This window comes from Aquarana catesbeiana, linkage group LG09 (assembly GCF_042186555.1).
Source record: "Aquarana catesbeiana isolate 2022-GZ linkage group LG09, ASM4218655v1, whole genome shotgun sequence".
Classification (NCBI taxonomy): Eukaryota; Metazoa; Chordata; class Amphibia; order Anura; family Ranidae; genus Aquarana; species Aquarana catesbeiana.
In genome coordinates, this window is record NC_133332.1 from 227,327,808 (window position 1) to 227,347,187 (window position 19,380).

The window sequence follows — 19,380 nt, forward strand, 5'->3', positions numbered from 1 at the left end:
ACTGTGGTTAGCTCCAATCAGCTCCCATGTTCTCGGCCCTAGTCAGTGACGGTGACCGGGTCCATTTTCTCTTCTATCCTGGAAACGTCACCTGACTTGCTCGAGCGTCCCATATGGGGTATCTCGTGGGACCTTCAAATGTAGCAGTACCCCATGAGGGCTGCTAATAGACTCTGTAACCCATTGATTACCTCGGCTCTGCAAATCCTCCATTACCCCTGACACCCTGGGTTCAGTCATCTTACCAACTGTATTAATAAGGAGAGACTCACACAGTATTAATGAAACAGTTCAAGTTTGTTTACTGTATTAGTGAGAACACAGAAATAATACTCAACACTGTAAGATAATAAAAAGGCACTCTTATGACGCGCACACACGAGCGGACTTTCCAGCATACCTGGTCCGGCGGACCAGAGTCCGCCGCACAATCCGATCATGTGTAGGCTCCCGTGGACTTTTTTTTCCCAAAAGTCCGCCAGACCTAGATTTGAAGCATGTTTCAAATCTTTCCGCCGGACTCAGTTCCTGACGGAAAGCCCATTCGTCTGTATGCTGGTCCGACGGACCAGATACGACGCAAGGGCAGGGTACTGCATCTCGCGCTCGCTGCAATAAGAAAAACAAATGTTCCTATTGCGGTGAGCGCAGGGCATACCAGGCCCTTAGGTCTGGTATGGATTTTAAGGGGAACCCCCTATGCCGAAAAAACGGCGTGGGGTCCCCCCTAAAATCCATACCAGACCCCGATCCAAGCATGCAGCCTCGCCGGTCAGGAAAGGGGGTGGGGACGAGTGAGCGCCCCCCCTCCTGAACCGTACCAGGCCGCATGCCCTCAACATGGGGGGGTGGGTGCTTTGGAGGAGGGGGCGCCCTGCGAGGCCCCCCACCACAAAGCACCTTGTCCCCATGTTGATGAGGACAAGGGCCTCTTCCCGACAACCCTGGCTGTTGATTGTCGGGGTCTGCGGGCAGGGGGCTTATCGGGAATCCAGGAGCCCCCTATAATAAGAGGGCCCCCAGATCCCGGCCCCCCACCCTATGTGAATGAGTATGGGGTACATGGTACCCTTACCCATTCACCTAGGAAAAAAGTGTCAATAATAAAACACACTACACAGGTTTTTAAAGTATTTTATTAGACAGCTCCGGGGGGTCTTCTTCCGGCTTTGGGGGTCCCTCCGGTTCCTCTTCTCTCGGCATCCAGTTGGTTCTTCTCCGCTCTCTCTGGCCTCTTCTCCCGGTGTTCCAGTTCTTCTGCCGGCTCCTCCGCTATCTTCATGCCGCTCTTTTGTTAGCGGGGGCCCGGACTTCTGGCTTCTGGGCTTCTTCTCTTCTTCCGATGTTGACACGACGGTCTCTCTGGCTGGAATGCTCACTGAGCGCTCCGATGTGACTTATATAGGCGGAGACCCCGCCCCCTGATGCTGTCACAGTCCCTGGGCATGCTGGGACTGTGACGTTTTAGGCGGGCGTGGTCACCGGGTGATGTTGACCACGGGGCCGACAGGGCTCGCAAGGTGTCAATCTCGCCGATTAAAGTGGCGAGATTCACTTCCTTTTCTAGTCTCGTACCCGAGTCACGTTCAAAATGAACGGACTTGTCCGTGTGTGGGCAAGTCCGTTCATTCTGAAAGTCCGCCGTAACTCCGGCGAAAGTCTGTTGGAAAGACGGGCGGACCTAGCCTGCCGGAAAGTCCGGTCGTGTGTAGGCAAGTCCGTCCGTTCAGGTAGTCCGCCGGAAAGTCCGGTGGGAAGAACGTCGGACCAAGTCTGCCGGAAAGTCTGCTCGTGTGTACCCGGCATTACAAATACTTTATCTATACTTATGAAAAAGGCAACAAAAGTGATACGAAGTTCCTTCAACTGTAAACGAACACAGAGATTAACCCAATCACAGACACCTATGTGAACAGATCAGCAGGAGGGTAGAGAGCTGGCACTGTATCTTCTATGTCAGGCTCCTCCCTTCTGTCTCCTCAACCCATAGGCCATTAAAACTTGCACAACATAGAGAAAACAATATGCAGACTATTATATTTCAAATTGGCTGGCTCCCTTTAAATGAAGTCAGATGCAATTAAAGCAGTTGAGGAAAAGGATAACAAAATGTAAAAGGGTATTCCTTGAAATACAGATGTCTTCAGCTAGCCTTATTGTATTGTAACGAAGGTAATCCTTGATAACAGGGTATAGCAAATTTGGCAGAACTTTAAGGTATCCTTGTTGTATTGTAACTTCCTCTCATATGATCCTAATGGTGTTATCCAGTGTAGCTACAAGAATCAATAATGTGAACTAGGCATAGATTTCTGCTTTCAGTGTTTGTTATAGCATAAGAACTGACTTCCAGTGGAACTACAAGTACCACCAAGCTGAACTGTGTGAATGATGTCTGAAAGCAGCGTCTTTTAACAACAAGATGGGCTATGCCGTTCACAACTCTAAAACTCAGATACAGCTGACAACGATGTAGGTGATGGAGAGGACTCTATCAAAAACTCTCTCTGTATCCTGGCTCTGAGAAATGGCGCCCGCCGCCCCATGCTGCGGCCCACTTGGATCTGAAGTGCAGGCATCTCTGGATGACCTGGAACACCCTCCGGTCTGCTGCAAGGAAGAAGCGATGCTGTCCACAAAGGTCCCTCTGGATATAGCTGAACAGCTCCTCGCTGTGTAGCAATAGCAGCTCACTGTCACACAGACCTCCTGCTGGCAGAGTCAAAGAGCGTCCCAAGAGGCTGATCAAGGCTGCGCCAGCCCTTTTTATAACCTTTCCCAGCAGTCTGTTCTGTCCACTCAGCATTCTGTTAATTGTAGTTCAGACCAGTCCTGCTGGCATTGAAACTTCAGCATTCTGAACTGCACATCCCACGATGCTTTGCTCTGAATTTCTTCACAAGAAAAGGAAATGACACATAGAGTCCAGCAAACACTAGAGGGAGTCAACCCCACATTAATAACACAGCAAAAATGTCTCTGAATTGCAGGCATAATAGTAAGCTCCTGGCTACATAAGATTGCCCTGTATTTGGCTCCATCCATCTTCCCATCAATTCTGACCAGCTTCCCTGTCCCTGCTGAAGAAAAGCATGATGCTGTCACCACCATGTTTGACGGTTGGGATGGTGTGTTCAGGGTGATGTGCAGTTTTAGTTTTCTGCCACACATAGCGTTTTCCTTATAGGGCAAAAAGTTCAATTTTGGTTTCATCTGACCAGAGCACCTTCTTCCACATATTTGCTCTGTCCCCCACATGGCTTCTTGCAAACTGCAAACAGGACTTCTTATGGCTTTCTTCAAACAATGGCTTTCTTCTTGCCACTCGTCCATAAAGACCAGATTTGTGGAGTGCATGACTAATACTTGTCCTGTGGACAGATTCTCTCACCTGAGCTGTGGATCTCTGCAGCTCCTCCAGAGTTACTATAAAAGAAAGCTCTTGGCTGATTCTCTGATTAATGCTCTCCTTGCCCAGCCTGTCAGTTTAGGTGGACGCCCATATCTTGGTAGGTATGCAGTTGTGCAAATAAATTCTGCACTATAGAGAAATTGATTAATTGGTTCCACGTGTTTGTGTGCTAAATATTTATCAAAATATTCCAATGTAATAAGTACTATTTCACTGCTTCTACCTTAAATATAACAGAAAAAAACAAAAGTATCAAAGTGCAATTATTACTCTACCAGTGACCCTGTGATATACAAAATTCTATGTGCTTTAGAGCAATCAAATGTGAATTGAACCAAAATAGGTCAAATATACAAACTCAAACAATAAATAAAAGTGAAACAAACAAAAGTGTCACAACGAAAAAATATCACAATGAAAAAATATCACGAAAAGTCCACCCAGTGTCAATCGTGCAAATAAAAAGTCCACCGATTGTTAACTAATTATAATGGACAGTGTGTCCACTCTTCCTTATTTAGGAATATCTTCCAAATGGAGAAAACACTTCCTCATGAGTACAGGTGATCCCTCTCCCAACAGAAAACAAAACTCATCAGACAGATATGCCTCCACACTTTATAACAAAACATCGTCTCTTTCCCCATATGGGTGTCATTGAATGCCTCCGTCAGGTATATATATGGCCAAATGACATATAAAAGAAAAATAATTCCTCCAATAGTACAGTAAACATGCCAAACGATTTATTAAAATTGAAAATTCAATCACACATTAAAAGCAAGCTTTGCACTTAATAGACATTAAGGTCAGGATTCATCTTGCTTAGTGATAGACCATAGTCGTCTCACCACCTCCGGATGCCGTTGGATTCGGCCCTGGCGGCTCTTTCGGTCAGGTTCAGTTCAGTTTGCAGTTGTGCCATATTCTTTCCATTTTCGGATGATGGATTGAACAGTGCTCCGTGAGATGTTGAAACATAGGGATATTTTTTTTATAACCTAACCCTGCTTTAAACATCCTCAGATATGTTTAGATATTTTTCAGATATTATTTCAGATATTATTTTCAGTTATTTGTAAAACATTTTGAAAACCATTTATCATTTTCCTTCCACTTCACAATTATTTTACACTTTGTGTTGTTCTATCACATAAAATCCCAATAAAACGCATTCATGTTTTTGGTTGTAACATGACAAAATGTAGAAAATGTCAAGGGGTGTGAATACTTTTTTAAGGCACTGTATATGTTGTAATTATACTGTATACAGTATGTACATGGGACAGTGATATTTGCTTATTACATACAGTATACAAGCTCTGATTCCTACTTAGTAGTGTTGAACAATGGTTGTGCCTTACAGATCCTCATATCTCTGTGTATGTCTACTAGTAGACTATACCAGAAATCATGTGATCTACAGCACAAAATATTTTTAACCTAAATTCTACACTGATCAGCTATAATTTTATGACCCTCCCACCTAATATTGAGTAGGTCCCTTTTTTTGCCCCTAAAACAGCCCCTTTCCTGCCAAAATTACCCTGACCAGTTGAGGCATGGCTGCAACTAGAACTGCGAAAGTATGCAGCAGATCCTTTAAGTCCTGTAATCTGGGTGGTGGGACCTCTATGGATCAGGCTTGTTTTTCCAGCACATCTCACAGATGTACGATTGGATTAAGATTTGCAGAATTTGGAGGCCAAGTCAACATCTTTAACTCGTTGTGTTCCTCAAACCAATCTTGGACCATTTTTGCAGTGTGGCAGAGTGCATTATCTGGCTGAAAAAGGACACTACCATCAGTGAATACCGTTTCCATGAGGGGGTGTCAGCAAAAACATTTTGGTTGGTGGTACATTGCAAGTAACATCCACATGAATGGTAGGAGCCAAGGTTTCCCAGCATAACATTGCCCAAAGCATCACACTAGGGAGATGGCGGAGGTATTGAATTTATTCTTCTCCTCAGTCTTCACGAGGGAATCGAGGGGCTTAAGTAACCAAAACTGCAGTGTTTATCCTCATGACACATCACAAAAAGCACCTCCATGGTTAACAGAGGACAGAATTAAAATTAGACTTGGGAAACTTAACATTAATAAATCACCAGGACCAGATGGCTTGCACCCGAGGGTACTTGGGAAACTCAGTCAAGTAATTGCCAGACCATTGTTCCTAATTTTTACTGACAGTCTACTGACTGGAATGGTACCAGCTGATTGGAGAAAAGCCAATGTAGCACCAATATTTAAAAAGGGCCCAAAATACATCCCTGGGAATTACAGACCAGTTAGCCTAACATCAATAGTATGCAAGCTCTTGGAGGGGATGATAAGGGACAATATACATGATTTTAGTAATGAGAACGGTATCATTAGCAGTAATCAGCATGGATTCATGAAGAATCGTTCTTGCCAAACCAATCTATTAACCTTCTATGAGGAGGTGAGTTGCCATCTAGATAAAGGAAGGCCCGTAGACGTGGTGTATCTGGATTTTGCAAAAGCATTTGACACAGTTCCCCATAAACGTTTACTGTACAAAATAAGGTCTGTTGGCATGGACCATAGGGTGAGTACATGGATTGAAAACTGGCTACAAGGGTGAGTTCAGGGGGTAGTGATAAATGGGGAGTACTCAGAATAGTCAGGGGTGGGTAGTGGTGTCCCCCAGGGTTCTGTGCTGGGACCAATCCTATTTAATTTGTTCATAAATGACCTGGAGGATTGGGTAAACAGCTCAATCTCTGTATTTGTGTATGATACTAAACTAAGCAGGGCAATAACTTCTCAGCAGGATGTGGAAACTTTGCTAAAAGATCTGAACAAATTAATGGGGTGGGCAACTACATGGCAAATGAGGTTTAATGTAAAAAATTTAAAATAATGCATTTGTGTGGCAAAAACATGAATGCAATCTATACACTGGGGGGAGAACCTCTGGGGGAATCTAGGATGGAAAAGGACCTGGGGGTCCTAGTAGATGATAGGCTCAGCAATGGCATGCAATGCCAAGCTGCTGCTAACAAAGCAAACAGAATATTGGCATGCATTAAAAAGGGATCAACTCCAGAGATAAAACGATAATTCTCCCACTCTACAAGACTCTGGTCCGGTCTCACCTGGAGTAAGCTGTCCAGTTCTGGGCACCAGTCCTCAGGAAGGATGTACTGGAAAAGGAGCGAGTACAAAGAAGGGCAACTAAGCTAATAAATGGTCTGGAGGATATTAGTTATGAGGAAAGGTTGCGAGCACTGAACTTATTCTCTCTGGAGAAGAGACGCTTTAGAGGGGATATGATTTCAATTTACAAATACCGTAATGGCGACCCCACAATAGGGATAAAACTTTTTTGTGGAAGGGAGTTTAACAAGACACGTGGCCACTCAGTACAATTAGAAGAAAAAGGTTTAACCTCAAACTACGTAGAGGGTTCTTTACTGTAAGAGCAGCAAGGATGTGGAATTCCCTTCCACAGGTGGTGGTATCAGTGGGGAGCATTGATAGTTTAAAAAACTATTAGATAAGCACCTAAATGACCACAACATACAGGGATATACAATGTAATACTGACATATAATCACACACATAGGTTGGACTTGATGGACTTGTCTGTTTTTTGAACCTCACCTACTATGTAACTATGTAACACTGCCTCCATTGGCTTGCCTTCTTCCCATAGTGCATCCTAGAGCCATCTTTTCCCCAGGTAAGCAACGCATACGCACCCGGTCATAAAGATGATGTAAAAAAAACATGCTTCATCGGTCCAGGCCACCTCCTTCCCTTGCTCCGTTCTCCAGTTCTGATGCCCACATGCCCTTTGTAGGTGCTTTTAGCTGGGGACACGGGTCAGCATGGGCACCTAGACTGGTCTGCGGCTATTCAGCCTCATACACAACAAACTGCGATGCTAATTTTTTCGGCATTCAACACATCAACTTCAGGGACAACATGTTTACTCAGTGCCTATTATATCCCACTAACTTTCAGATGCCATTGTAACAAGATAATCAATCTTAAGGTTAAGAGATGTTTATTGCCCCAGTTGGTGTTTTTTCTGTTTGTGTCCCAGTGACACTTCTTTCACTTCCTGTTCCAAACAAACATAAGCAGGGGCGGCCCGTCCATTAAGGGCGCATGGGCACTGCCCCCTCTATCACGCCACCCCCCGATATGTAGAATGGATAGATTCATGCATAGCATGAATCTATCTCTGCCCCTATTCAGTCATCTGGCCCCTTTTTGGATGCCGGGCGCCTGAATTACAGTGGCAGGGTGTTTTTTTGAATCACCTGATTAGAGTCTATGGCTCTTATAGGCTTAAAATAAGGAGGACTCGGAGCGTAGAGCATTGCGCTCGGAACCCACCCTGGTGTGTTAGAAAAGCAAATGAATATTTGCTTTTCTAACACTGAACTGCCTCTCCTCCAATCAGGAAGCGTGGGTCTAATACCTGTCATCTGGTTGGCTGAAGGCACAGGCGATCCTATTAGACGCCTAGCAGAAGGGAAGAAGAGACGCACGGGAAGCATGGAGGACACAGGAACTGTCGCCTGACCTGCTGCCCGTCCCGCAGCTCGCTGCCGCCACCCGCAGCCTTACCCGCCACCAAGACACAGGACACAGCATCCATCGCCGCGCTACACGCCCCACAGCTCACCGCTTGACCCACTGCCTGACCCACCATCACGATGGGGTAAGTACTGGGTAGTAGACAGCATGCAGGTGGGGGGGCACAGTGGCTGCATATTATGGGCACAAAGGCTGAAATTGATGGAGCAGAGTTGGCTGCATTTGCGGGGCAGAGTGGCTGCATATTATGGGCACAAAGGCTGCAATTGATGGAGCACAGTTGGCTGCATTTGCGAGGCAGAGTGGCTGCATTTGATGAGCACAGAGGCTCCATATGATGGGCACAGAGGCTGCATATGATGGGCACAATTTGCTGCATTTGCTGGGCACAGAGCCTGCATATGATGGGCACAGAGTCTGCATATGATGGGCACAGTTGGCTGCATTTGATGGGCACAGTGGCTGTACATGATGGGACACAGTGGCTGCATTTGCTGGGCACAGAGCCTGCATATGATGGGCAGAGTAGGCTGCATTTTCTGGGCACAGAGTCTGCATATGATGGGCACAGTTGGCTGCATTTGATGGGCACAGTGGCTGCACATGTTGGGACACAGTGGCTGCATTTGATGGGCACAGTAGCTGCATATGATGGGCACAGTAGCTGCATTTAATGGGCACAGTGGCTGCATTTGATGGGCACAGTGGCTGCATTTGATGGGGCACAGTGACTGCATTTGATGGGCACAGTGGCTACAATTGATTGGCACAGTGGCTGCATTTGATGGGCACAGGGGCTGCATTTGATGGGGCACAGTAGCTGCATATGATGGGCACAGTGGCTGCATTTGATGGGCACAGTGGCTGCATTTGATAGGGCACAGTGGCCGCATTTGATAGGCACAGTGGCCGCATTTGATGGGCACAGTAGCTGCATATGATGGGCACAGTGGCTGCATATGATGGGGCACAGTGACTGCATTTGATGGGCACAGTGGCTACAATTGATGGGCACAGTGGCTGCATTTGATGGGCACAGGGGCTGCGTTTGATGGGCACAGTGGCTGCATTTGATGAGCACAGTGGCTGCATATGATGGGCACACTGGCTGCATTTGATGGGCACAGTGGCAGCATATGATGGGCACAATGGCTGCATATAATGCGGCACAGTGGCTGCATATGATGGGGCACAGTGACTGCATTTGATGGGCACAGTGGCTACAATTGATGGGCACAGTGGCTGCATTTGATGGGCACAGGGGCTGCGTTTGATGGGCACAGTGGCTGCATTTGATGAGCACAGTGGCTGCATATGATGGGCACACTGGCTGCATTTGATGGGCACAGTGGCAGCATATGATGGGCACAGTGGCTGCATATAATGCGGCACAGTGGCTGCATTTGATGGACACAGTGGCTGCCATTGATGGGCACAGTGGCTGCATTTGATGAGCACAGTGGCTGCATTTGATGGGGCACAGTAGCTGCATTTGATGGGGCACAGTAGCTGCATATGATGGGCACAGTGGCTGCATTTGATGGGCACAGTGGCTGCATTTGATGGGCACAGTGGCTGCATTTGATTGGGCACAGTGATGGCATTTGATGGGGCACAGTTGCTGCATGTGATGGGCACAGTGAGGCTGCAATTGATGTTTTTATTTAAGTGATTTTCAGAATTTTTCAGTTTGTTTGCGCTCGTCCAAAAAAAATTTTTGTAGCACCATCCGCCACTGAACAGCAGGAAGTAAAGCTGGCCAAACATTGATCAATATTCATCCTGTTCAACAGGGACCAGCTGAATTTCAATTCATGTATGGTCACTGTGGTTGAACAGAAATTGATCTACTGACCGACTTCCGTTCAACCACCATGTTGGAATTTAGACGATTAACATTTAGCAAGTTATAGACTGCAGCTATACAAAGACACAGTGGGGAGGATTCCCCCATCCTTGAATGTGTGGATTTGAGTCAGCTTTTTTCGTTAAACCCGCTGGTTGTGCGAAAAGAACTGACTCATCTTTGGCCAGCGTAAGAAGAGAGCTCTCTAAAGATGGGGTATATAACCTTTAGACATCTATCACCAGTACAGCTTTCCCCTCCCCTCCATTCCCTGTGACAAATTAAAAAGTTTGGATGTTCTATCACTTTCTGTACTGGAGACATTGGTCATCTGGACAATTGGAAAGGCTCAATCCCCAGTGGAGAAACAGAAAACATTAAAAACCCGACAGGAGATCTAACCCTTTTACATTCTTTCCAAAACAAAAGAAATTGGCTTTACATACTAATGATATGATTTGATACGTGCCAAAGTGTTGATTCATGCAAACCTCGAATTTTACTGACAGGCCCACTTCCATTGAGATGCATCATTTTTCAAATTCTATTACCTATCCTTACAAATGTGTTTACTGTAGCTATATCTTTAGTTTTTATCGCTAATTATCTATAGGTAACAGGATAGCCCCCCTCCCTTTTTAGTGTGTGCCCCTAGCAGGCCTCTGCATCATGATGAGACCCATTCTGCATGATACAAGATGGCTTTTGTCTTGCATTGCCTCCTCTATGTTTGAAGTCGGGGAGGCCTCAGACAAGCTGATTGTTCTTTTCAGAAGCCTAGAGGGGATATTTGACTTTGTTCTATAGAATGACACACACAGACATTCCTCCTCTGTGGCTAAGACTAGCCTCCAGCCTTAGATTTCCTCGCTAGAAGACCGGTCGGACCGGTCGATCCAGGGCTCATGTTCCTGAGCCGATTGCAGCTTCACAACTCATAGCCCCAGGGATTGTTGTCAGAGAAAAATAACACCTCTCAGCGACAGCTGTGGCGGCTCGGTATGCAAGAGGAATTCTATGTGACATGTTTAGGGGCTGTGAGGACTTGTCCATGAAGGTGGGGTCAGTCGCGCTTCCATATTTTACGCCTTGCAGTCGCAAAACACACAATCTTCTCTGAACAAGGGAGATCTCTTAATTGCAGCCTACCAAACCCAGGTAGCACTTTCATCTACTGACAGATGTACCAAGCACATCCTGAAGGATTAAAATCCTACCGAATTATAGGCGAATATTAATCACAGGGCTGCGTCTCATAAAATACCATTTACATTTGCATAGGAGGCAAGATGTGTAAAGGATCAGGTAGAGGAAAGCTATGGACTTTTACAGCACCCAGTGTACTTGGATATTTGGAATACAGTTCTATACACCTTTTTAAGATATATATTATATGTAAAGTAGTATAGCAGCTGGCGTGTACCATGCCCGAGCGCAATTTTACCCCTGTCCACTCCCCCTCCAGCCTGCCCTCATTTTGTGCTGGGCCTGGGCACGCTTCTTTCTGGGCCTAGACATTACGTCATGTATTCCCCTACTCCATGAGTGGGCACAAAATGATCTAACCTGCTCCAGTGCTTGATTTTTGTGCTCAGGCACAGTTAGCGATCATACTGATGTGTAAAGTGCCTGGGTCTGAGCCGTGCCCCAGACCACCTTGTTCAAACGGGCCAGGGCTCCATATGCTGAACTTTGCCCAAACATGGTGCAGACCAATCACACTAGTCTAACGAAATGCACTTCGGGGCATCAACCATGCTCAGGGACAGTATGCACACCCTAGTGTTATAGTCAGGACATTTAGTTAGGGTCAAAGTGGAACTCCAAGTCATATTTATTTTCCTAAAATTTGTGCTTTTTTTAATAAAGTTATGGTTATAATCTATGGCAGGTTTTTTTATACTACTTGTGTTCCCGTTGGAGAGATAAACCATCACTTCCTGCCCTACAGGCACAATAGGAAGTGAAAACAAAAGTGGGGTGAATATGCTTTCTTAAGCCTTGTACACACAACAAGGCCAGCAAAACCGTGGACTTTTGTTCGAAGGGCGTTGGCCCAAACTTGTCTTGCATACACACAATTGTCGGCCAACAATCATGAACATAGTGACGTACTACATGGTTTTTCAGCTCTGTAGCGCCACCCTGTGGGCTCATTCTGCTAAACTCGTGTTAGTAGAAGTTTGGTGAGTGTTGATTCCCTTTTTCTTTACGCGCTTTTCATTTTGTGTTTTTCAGTTTGCGTTTTTCATTTCGTGCTTCTCAGCTCGCGCTTTTCATTTTGTGCTTTTCAGTTCGTTTCTGAGTGGCCGTTCGTCAACCAGACATGTTGCGGAATGGGAGGAGATAGTGTGTTATTTATTATTGGCCTTGGAGTTATTGCTTTGACATTATTTGTTTGGTTGAATAATGATTTGATTTGTTATAATTTCTATATTTTTGGATGCATAGAATGCACTTTTTGGTTAAGTTCTATTGGCAGATAGCATGTCTAATTTTATTTGTTTTCTTTTTTAATGAACAATAAAAAAAATGTGTAGAATAATACTTGGCTATGTGTTTTACTTCAAATGACAATTTGGGAGTAGGCAGTTACATTTAAAAAAAATACAATGTAAAATTAACAAGGGACACCAACATAGTTGTATCTTTAATCTTAAAAACTATGGGATAATAGTGTTGTGGTAACTTGCCCAAATAAAAAAAAAAACAAAAAAGCATATTAATATTATTCTTGATATCACTAGAAAAAAAAAGCCTTTGAAAATTTGTTTGCAATAACTCCATCAGTATCACCAGCAAAGCAGCTTCATTATTATCCCATTAAAGAAGAAGAGAATTGTGCACTGTATTTCGAGAATTCATAATTTGCCGCGTCTCGAATGTTAATTCTCCATTACGAACGCTAGTTTACAAGACCGACCGCTTCTGGCTCGTCCTTGCTTCCAAGCATGCGTGTTTCTACTTTGAACTTTTGTCTGACGGACTTGTGTACACATGCTCAGAAAATCCGACAACACACATTTGTCCACGGAAGATTGTAAAACCTGCTAGCCAACATTTGTCCGTGGAAAATCTGACAATTGTCCGATGGAGCATACACACGGTCAGATTTTCCGCCAACAGCCTGTCATCACACATTTCCTGTCGGAAAATCAGATCGCGTGTATGCGGCTATACACTGTTGTCACAGAAGCAGGTGTCCCCAATGGAAGATTTTATACCTGCTCTGGTGACAACTGTAAAATTCATGAGTAAGCTCCAGGGGGCAGAGTGAAATGCGTTGTAGGGGTCACCTAGTCGGAGTCCAGGCTGAGGTTGCCACTCTGTTCAACTCCATAGAATTTCTCAGACCTGCAGCATCAGGCATCACCCCTCTCCTTTTTGAGCTATTGCAGGAGACGGGATAGGCTCCATCCCTTGGCCAGCATTCTCAGCAGCAGATGCGGAGGAACCCACCTTTATACCCCTTATCCACCGAGCCTGAGCAGCACATGAAGAGATAATAGGCAACTGTGAAGTGTTGGATTTCTCATCAATTTTTGTCCTCGTGAGAGCATCAAACCCTTTTCCATTTTACAAAAAATAGGAATAAAACCCTATTTTAGCTGTAGTTGTGCTTTAAGGGGAAGTTAAACATACTGTTAAGACAGCCATAGATGGTTTAAATCCATACTGAACTCTCCAAATTTTGATCCATGTTTGGGCATGCTGATTGTGCAGATATCGACCTCTCCATCGACTTCTGTACAACCAGCCTGTTCAAAATTTTTCGCTCGATTAGTACCGCTGGCTATAGCCAGAGGTGCTGAGAAGTGTATTCTGATGGTGGGGAACTCTCCCCACTGTCAGAATACAATAGCTCCGCGGGAGGGATTCCCCCATACACCTTGAATGTGTGGATGAGGGAATCGATTTATTTTCTTTCGTTCAACCCCCTGGTTGAACGAAAGAAAATTAATCATGTATGGTCTGCCTTAAAATCTAAGATCTTGGTTAGCTCTACCAACAGCTATATAGTGTGACTGCCTGCATGATTTGATACAAACTGAATGGGTGATTTAGGTAGGCCTTTACATTACGTAGCTTAAGTAAATCTATAAGAGATTGTACAACTAAATTGCAAGATGTATGGCCAGCTTTAGACTGAGGGTTTAGGGTTCTTGTTTATAGATTTAAATAGAGTGTCAAGTTGTCTATTGCCAAGGCTTTGTTGGGGAGAATCAGCTTCAGAGAAAAAGTAATGGAAAATCTTTAACAGAGACTCAGACAGCAATGAAAAACTAATGGGGGTCCCAGCTGTCTTCTAAGCTTTAATACAAGTGCAGACTCTGTTGCTGTTGGGGATTTTTCTTAATGAATGAATGAATGAGTGACTTGTATAGCGCTACCTATGTGAACTGAATCGCCTCAGGGCGCTTTTTACTGCCGGTGTCCATCTGCAGTATAGCGCGGTCCGTGCCCCATGGGGTCCTGACACGCTTACACCTCACCTAAAGAGAAAGTAAGGGGAAGTCTCCCTAGTGGAGACCCATTCAGTAGTAAAAACATGAACAAGGTTCTAAGGCCGGCCTTACATGGTTCAGCAGGAACCGGCTGAGATTTGATCCGTTAATGGGAAGGTTGAATGTACCAAATTGATCGATTGATCAACTTGGGTATAACCAGCATGCCAGATTCTCTTGCGATTATTGCTAGCGGCTGCTATTGCCGCTAGCGATGATCACTGTCTTCTCCTGTCGGGGACCACTTCCCCTGCCCCGTCACCCGTGGTTGCAAGAAAGAAATTTGCACCGCATATGGCCGGCCTAAGTCTTTCCCTCCCTTAGCCTGGGTTCACACTATAACGGGCTGCGGATCGCACAGGAGCGCTGTGCGTCCCTGTTCCCCATTTCAGGGACGAATCAGGGACGATTCTATGCCTGAATTCGGCCCTGAAACGGAGCCAAAGATGCACAGCGTTTTTGTGCAGTTCGCTCCGCAGCCGACCCGGAGATATGTGAACCGGCTCCATAGGGAGCCAGTCACGTTCTCTTGCTATGCGAATTAGATGCGGGGAAACGCACATCTAATTCGCATAGGTGTGAACCCGGGCTTAAACAAAAAAAAAAGTTTTGGCTGGAGATTAACTCTATATTAGGCTGGCCCTAGATTACTGCTTTTTTTCATCAGTCATGAAGCTGAAAAAAAAATTAACGTATTCCTCCATCCACAAGGTAGATGGAGAAATCCTCTCGCTGTGCCAATTATTGTATTCTCCGCCTCCAATTGGCTGCAGCCACTGATTATCAAAAGTTTTCCAACATTCTCGTTCACCAGAAGTCAATTGTTAAAGCAACTTCTGTCAAGTGGGAACCACCATACATGGATTAAAATTCAGACTGTCCTCATTAAACCAGCCAAATTTTGATCCATCTATGAACAGCTTTAGGGTAAGCATTAGATGTTATGGTGAGGTTAAGGGATAGTTGAAAAGGGTTGTAGTGCTGTACACTGAAGTGTATGTAAAACCAAAACTTTTTTTATTTTAGGTAAGGTAAAGGCTAAACCCCTTGTCAAGTCAAATGTTTGATGTCTGTGTCCAAGTTGGAGAGATTTCCCTTCACTTTCTGTCCTGAAGACACAACAGAAAAATAGAGCTCTCTCCAAAATGGATACAATTCCCATGTTAGTGAATTGTCACAGGAACAGGTGTCCCCATTGGATGATTTTCCTTCCCCTCTTGCTCTTATGACAACTCAAAATTTGTGGATTTTCCCTCGCTTTGTTTCAGTGACAATGGTCCACAGGACAGTAATGCCCCGTACACACGGTCGCATTTTCAGACGGAAAATGTGCAATAGGACCTTGTTGTCGGAAATTCGGACCGTGTGTAGGCTCCATCACACATTTTCCATCGGATTTTCCGACACACAAAGTTTGAGAGCAGGATATAACATTTTCCGACAACAAAATCCGTTGTCGGAAATTCCGATCGTGTGTACACAAATCCGACGGACAAAGTGCCACGCATGCTCAGAATAAATAAAGAGATGAAAGCTATTGGCCACTGCCCCATTTATAGTCCCGACGTACGTGTTTTACGTCACCGCGTTCAGAACGATCGGATTTTCGGACAACTTTGTGTGACCGTGTGTATGCAAGACAAGTTTGAGCCAACATCCGTCGGAAAAAAACCTAGGATTTTGTTGTCGGAATGTCCGAACAAAGTCCAACCGTGTGTACGGGGCATTACAGTTGCGAATCTCCCCAGCAGGAACACGGACAAGAATAAAAACTTGATAAAGAGTCTAACCTTTCTCTTCCCCTATTCAAAACTAGAAATACAATTTTTTGCCTTTACATACTTTAACATGTTGCATTAAGGGTTTCATTCAGTTGACTTCAATGGTAAAAGGCAGGTTAATGTACTGAAACTACAATGAAATGCATTGGATTGAGTAGGTCCTATTGAGTATTTTCTCTTGTCCATCCATGCATTGCAACCAGTGAGGTGTGATCAAGCCACAAGGGTTCATGTAAGAAATCAGAATCAAAACTACCAGCGCGTAAATCCCAGTCCCCAGAAAAACTGTATCTCATACCTCCCAATTGTCTCTTATTTGGAGTGACTATCCCTCTTTGGGAAACTATATGTTTCTGTCCCTCATTCTTTTCCATATGTCCCTTTTTTAACTGGTGTAGATAAATAAATCTACATTTTAACAACCAAAGTTGGGATACTTACTCCCACTTCGCAATGAGGGGAGCAAGTAGTTACATATTCTGATGGTCGAATGCTTGCAGTGTCTTGGAATTGGAGATGGGGTGGTTTTTCAACACAAATAGACTACTTTGTAAAAAGTGTCCCTCTGGTGACAGAGTCACTTTATAGCCTACGTTTGTCAAAAAACAAAAAAAACAAGAACAAGGGACATTTCTTACTCTCAAAGCAATCAATGTGTTCCTTATGCATAGTTTAGTTGAAATCTTCCTCTTCTGATCCTCCTCCTTACCCTTACCCTACTATGCCTACTATGTCCACTCTTTCCATCCCCCCCCACAGGTGGCTCTAAGCTTTGTGAGGTCTTAGGCAAAACTTAGACATGAGGCCTCACTCACAGTCGTAATGGGAAAAAAATAAATAAAACGATTCAAATAAACTGTATAAATTGCATTGTCCATCCGTCAGCTCCGCATCAGGCCTTCCCAGATTGAGATCCATGGTAGGCTTTCCCAGCTTGAGATCCTTCTGTCTTGGATGGGAGGGGTGACGTGCACGGATGTAACATCACTCCTCATCGAGTGGAGCTCCAGAAGTCTTAGGTTACGCGAGAGGTGAGCGTGACAGGGCTCTTAACGCTGCTTGCGCACAGCAGCGTTGAGGTCCCCTGTCCCTCAAAACTAGGGTAATGCGTTAGGTAAATTAGGTGACAGAAAGGCCCTTGTGAGCCTAATTAAAGAGCCGCTTCTGCCCCCACTCCTCCATTCATAGACGCTGAAGAACAATCTATGAATGGAAGTTAAAGAAAAAGAAATTGCGCTAGGTGCATAAAAAAATGTGAAAAAATGAAAAAGATTCCTGCTGCTGTGCACTATAACCCCGATATAAGGGCACAAAAAACAAAATATAATATAGAGAGTGCAGCGCTGGACATGTGAAGTGAATAGTGAAATTTGATCAATCAATTATTAAAGTGGTGTAGAAGGTTATTCAAAATCAATATATCAAAATGGTGACATATATATATATATTATAAAGTGTTTCTTAAAACGTGAACATATGAATTAAAATGAGTGAGAAAAAATCCTGTATAAAAAAACTTATGAAGACACATAAAAGTCCAAAACAGTGTATTTGATGCAATGTAGATATCAGGGATACATCTTCAATATTCAATGTTGCCCACCACCGAATAAATGAATAAAAGGCTTACCAGAAAGCCTGTGACTGCCCTTATTCAGGGGGGTCAAAACAGGCTTAGCAGATATGGGGGAACCGCCACAGGAATACTCCAGGGGACACCGATGGACCGATGCGTCAGGACTCCTTGCCAGATAGCGTACCAGCCAACAACCGCTGTAGATGTTCTCCCAAATCCTGTCCTCTCATGGGGCAAACTTGAGATTTTCCACGGATCCAGTGCAAAAAGATGTGGTTTATAATGCCAAAAAGAGACAAAGAAAAAAGTGCTCCGCTGGTGCAGGTAACTTTTGGTTTCTTTTATTGGCAAATTGCGGTATATACCATTAAAAAAACAAAGAAAATGAAATAAAATCGAGCAAGATAAAAAACTACACTACCGCCGTTTATTTTTGAATGGAGGACGGGCGGATAAATGAAAATTCCACATCTTCCATTCATAGATAAGTTTTCTTTCATAGAAGCTATAGTACAGCTTCTATGAATGGAGGTGGGTGCAACATAGTCAGCACTCCTTATGTGTGCATATGACAGGTCCCTTGGCTCATATTAACCCCCATTGCACCAGAGGATTGCAATGACAGGGGTGGAGAGGGAGTAAGTATTGTCAGCTTGTGCTGATTTTTTTTTTTTTTTGACTAAACGTAGGCTTTAAGATGGCTACATTGGTTAATTTAAAACACTAATAAAGAGGAAACAAATACTGTAAAGACGGCCCCGGTAGATTTAGGATACCAGTCCTTTGTTTTAATTCACTATGGTCCATGTGTCTATTTCCTAAATATTTTGTGCTAGAAGGTGTCCTTTTCCATTTTAGGTTTTCCAGTATACATGTTGTATAACAATATTACGTCTGTCATATATGACAATCATGTTGGGAGTAACAATCTCGTACTTATAAAATCAAAACCTAGGTGTGCACAGGGGGTTTGCCAGGTGTGACTGGGCACACCCTAATTGCCTTGTGCAGCGCCGATTACCCCTGCTGCCTCAGCCCCCCCCCCCCCCTGTGTATCAGGGAAGTGTTATGATGGAGAGTGTGGAAGGGACTGGTAAATATGTCATTTACCAGCCCCTTCATTTTCAGAATGAATACAGTGAGTGATTGATACAGATTACTCCTCTGTACATTCAGAACTGAAGCATAGTAAACTGTGTTTGTGAATGAACAGGAAGCTGCTTAGCACAGAGCACTTCCCATTCATTCACTGTCTAGTGCAGCTGAGAATGCAGGGAAATGGACTGGAGAATCTCTGTCCTCAGTCCCTTTCTCTGTCTCAAAAGTGAGACATCAGTGGTCTCTGCCCCAATAGGGCTCCTAAAAATGTTTTTTTAAATATTATAAAAAAGAATTTAAAAAATTGTAAAAAAAAATAATAATAATAAAAAACTACTGACGCCATCCACTGCCCTGCTGATACCATCTACTGCTCTACTGACATTGTCCATGTTTTAATACATTTTAAAATGTTTGTTTACATTACCGTAATTTATAATAGTGTGTGTCTGTGTATGTATGTACATTTTGGGGTGCACACCCTAATTCAATAAGCTGCACACACATATGCCTATATATTAGGGGAATTGTGAAGTAGAACTTATACTTAGAGGATGTTCCTATTGTAGCTGTAAAACAGAAA